General features: G+C 44.2%; 2 non-coding genes across 2 annotated transcripts; both read left to right on the top strand.

Moving 5' to 3' along the window:
* The first annotated feature begins 766 nt into the window (after positions 1-766).
* On the top strand, positions 767-2,669 carry LOC125076399. The gene has a single exon (XR_007120364.1). It is a non-coding gene; the product is annotated as a small subunit ribosomal RNA (ribosomal RNA).
* Positions 2,670-3,129: 460 nt separating this feature from the next.
* LOC125076398 lies at positions 3,130-3,286 on the top strand. The gene has a single exon (XR_007120363.1). It is a non-coding gene; the product is annotated as a 5.8S ribosomal RNA (ribosomal RNA).
* The last annotated feature ends 694 nt before the right edge of the window (positions 3,287-3,980 follow it).

Genomic DNA, 3,980 nt, shown 5'->3' with positions numbered 1-3,980 from the left:
AAAATGATAAAAAGATTCTTTTTCGTTCTGTAAAACTGTGCCGACCGACGGACGCACGTAGATCTCTCTGCCTCATGCGCTCTTCCTCTTATCGTCGTCGTCGTCGCTCTCGCTACAATCTATCCTCATGGAATAAATGTTGATTCATTGTAGTCGATCTGCGACGTCGCGACGATATGAGAAAACGTTAGAGACGGAGTTCTTAAAAGATTCAGTGTATTCGTATAGTGTGTATAATTTTTATATTATATATGAACGGTCGTTTCTAAAATTCTTTTTGTTAATTTTTACATTTATCATGTACAAAAAATACACAACCCGAGTATCGGTACGATCACTCAAACACCGGGCGTCGATCCCAATGTTTTACGATAATAATCGTTGAACAATACATACGTACACGTCGTGTGCGAAGTGTTATTTTGAAAAAAAAACTCGATCTCGTTAGAACGTTCGAATTCGTGACCGTTATGTGTCATTATGTGAAGACGCCTCCGCCGCCGCCGCCGCCGCCGCCGCTGTCGTCGCGTTATATATTATAGCGCACGCACGCGCGCGCGCGTGCTTAAAGCGCGTTTGTGTCTCATATAAATTTTTATAAGAGTCAACCGTTAAAATCTATCGCGTCTAACGCGATCGACGATACGGTGAGACGCTCGTTTCATACTGTGCGTATATTGTACATGCATGCATAAGTTTGTGTGTATTTTATATGCGAATATGAAACGAGAAGAGTAATTGACGACTTCAACAAGTCTCGGTTAGCTCCCTGGTTGATCCTGCCAGTAGTTATATGCTTGTCTCAAAGATTAAGCCATGCATGTCTCAGTGCAAGCCGTATTAAGGCGATACCGCGAATGGCTCAATATATCAGTTTTGGTTCCTTAGATCTTACTCAGTTACTTGGATAACTGTGGTAATTCTAGAGCTAATACATGCAATCAGAACTCTGACCAGTGATGGGATGAGTGCTTTTATTAGATCAAAACCAATCGACGGAGGGCGTCTCGTCCGAAGTCGTTAATTTTGATGAATCTGGATAACTTTTGCCGATCGCATGGTCCAGTACCGGCGACGCATCTTTCAAATGTCTGCCTTATCAACTTTCGATGGTAGTTTCTGCGACTACCATGGTTGTCACGGGTAACGGGGAATCAGGGTTCGATTCCGGAGAGGGAGCCTGAGAAACGGCTACCACATCCAAGGAAGGCAGCAGGCGCGCAAATTACCCACTCCCGGCACGGGGAGGTAGTGACGAAAAATAACGATACGGGACTCTTTCGAGGCCTCGTAATCGGAATGAGTACACTTTAAATATTTTAACGAGGAACAATTGGAGGGCAAGTCTGGTGCCAGCAGCCGCGGTAATTCCAGCTCCAATAGCGTATACTAAAATTGTTGCGGTTAAAAAGCTCGTAGTTGCATTTGTGCGCCGCGCTGTCGGTGCACCGCATCCGCGGTGATACTGACACGTCTGCGGAGCATATCGTCGGTGAGCCGGCGGTAAAACGCCGGTTCAATATCAAAATCCTATCGCGGTGCTCTTCAGTGAGTGTCGAGATGGGCCGACAATTTTACTTTGAACAAATTAGAGTGCTCAAAGCGGGCTCAAAATGCCGCTTGAATATTTCGTGCATGGAATAATAGAATATGATCTCGGTTCTATTTTGTTGGTTTTCAGAACTCCGAGGTAATGATTAATAGGGATAACTGGGGGCATTCGTATTGCGACGTTAGAGGTGAAATTCTTGGATCGTCGCAAGACGAACATCAGCGAAAGCATTTGCCAAAGGTGTTTTCATCAATCAAGAACGAAAGTTAGAGGTTCGAAGGCGATTAGATACCGCCCTAGTTCTAACCGTAAATATGTCATCTAGCGATCCGCCGACGTTACTACAATGGCTCGGCGGGCAGCTTCCGGGAAACCAAAGATTTTGGACTCCGGGGGGAGTATGGTTGCAAAGCTGAAACTTAAAGGAATTGACGGAAGGGCACCACCAGGAGTGGAGCCTGCGGCTTAATTTGACTCAACACGGGAAATCTCACCAGGCCCGGACACCGGAAGGATTGACAGATTAATAGCTCTTTCTTGATTCGGTGGGTGGTGGTGCATGGCCGTTCTTAGTTGGTGGAGCGATTTGTCTGGTTAATTCCGGTAACGAACGAGACTCTAGCCTGCTAAATAGGCGTCGTCATTTAGGTGTGCTCGATTTCGGTCGAGCAACTCACTGGCGGCGTATTAAAATTCTTCTTAGAGGGACCGGCGGCTTCGAGCCGCACGAGATTGAGCAATAACAGGTCTGTGATGCCCTTAGATGTCCTGGGCCGCACGCGCGCTACACTGAAGGAATCAGCATGTTCTCCCTGGCCTAGAGGCCCGGGCAACCCGTTGAAACTCCTTCGTGCTGGGGATTGGGGTTTGCAATTATCCCCCATAAACGAGGAATTCCTAGTAAGCGCGAGTCATAAGCTCGCGTTGATTACGTCCCTGCCCTTTGTACACACCGCCCGTCGCTACTACCGATTGAATGATTTAGTGAGGTCTTCGGACCGACACGCGGTGGCTTCACGGCCGTCGGCGTTGCTGGGAAGTTGACCAAACTTGATCATTTAGAGGAAGTAAAAGTCGTAACAAGGTTTCCGTAGGGGAACCTGCGGAAGGATCATTAACGTAAATTATCAATCTCGAAAGAGTGCGATAATGAACGATAATAAAATTCTAAAACACAAATATCGACGTTCGGAATGTGTCGTTTCGATGCGAGGACGCGATTCTCACTCTCTCTCTCTCACACAGCAGTGTGTCCGAGTCAGAGTCCAGAGTCGTGTAACGCGTCCTATTCTGATATTTTTCGATGTCGATTTCGAGGAAAGTACGATGTGTTAACGCACATCGTCATCTTCAAATAAAATGTATATTTCTTTTTTTTTTTTTTTGTACTTTTTTTTTTTTTTAACTTTTTTTTTTTTTTTTTTTTTAATTTTTTGAATTTTTCTCTGTATACTAAAAATAAGAGAAAAAAACAAAAAAAAAAATAAAAATAAAAAAAAAATAAACTCATATCACTGGCGTATAGAATCGTTCGAGTGATCGTAGAAATTATAAAAATAAAACAAATTAAAAACCATTACCCTGGACGGTGGATCACTTGGCTCGCGGGTCGATGAAGAACGCAGTTAACTGCGCGTCATAGTGTGAACTGCAGGACACATTTGAACATCGACATTTCGAACGCACATTGCGGTCCGTGGAGAAACATCCAGGACCACTCCTGTCTGAGGGCCGGCTGTATAAAAATATAAACCACACTGTTCAATGTTTAATGTCGTAATGTCTATTATTTCGTAACCGACTCAATAGACTGACTGACGTTTCTCGAACATATGACGGTATCCGCGTTCGATGTGTTATATTACGTGTTTAAATATACTTAATATAAATCTCGTTCTCGGTCCGTTCAAATATAACAAATACGATGTGTATGTATGTTTACGTTTACATGCGTGTGTGTGTATATATTATTTATATTTTTATATACGCGTTCGTGTGTACGTTTACGTCACGGAGTTTCGTTATGCGACGTCAGAGAGACTGAGAGCGTCGCTCGTCGCCAGACGAGGAGCGCCCATCTCCGACCTTTCGATCGTTTCATTGAGTTGTTCTCGATCAAAGAGGGTAATCGGAGTTTAGGTGATCTCTTCGTCTCGTGATTATCGAGTACGTGCGTTTCTTTTGTTCATACTCTAATGTCAAAATTTCGAATACAAAAGCTCCGCGATCGTTACGACGTATACGAGACGAACGTGTTTATATGATGTGTAAATAAAGCGCGCTCGCATCGTTGAACGTGATGACATCGAAACATTCGTATATATATATATTGTATATATATCGAGTAGGCGGACTCGACGTCCGAAGAGCGCGTCGACGCCGACGTCGGAACGATCGGAATGAAAATTCTCTCTCGTCTCGACGAAAG

The sequence above is a fragment of the Vanessa atalanta genome, unplaced genomic scaffold (genome assembly GCF_905147765.1).
Source record: "Vanessa atalanta unplaced genomic scaffold, ilVanAtal1.2, whole genome shotgun sequence".
Lineage (NCBI taxonomy): Eukaryota > Metazoa > Arthropoda > Insecta > Lepidoptera > Nymphalidae > Vanessa > Vanessa atalanta.
The sequence above is the reverse complement of the archived record's forward strand: the minus strand, read 5'-3'. Positions and strand labels throughout refer to the sequence as shown.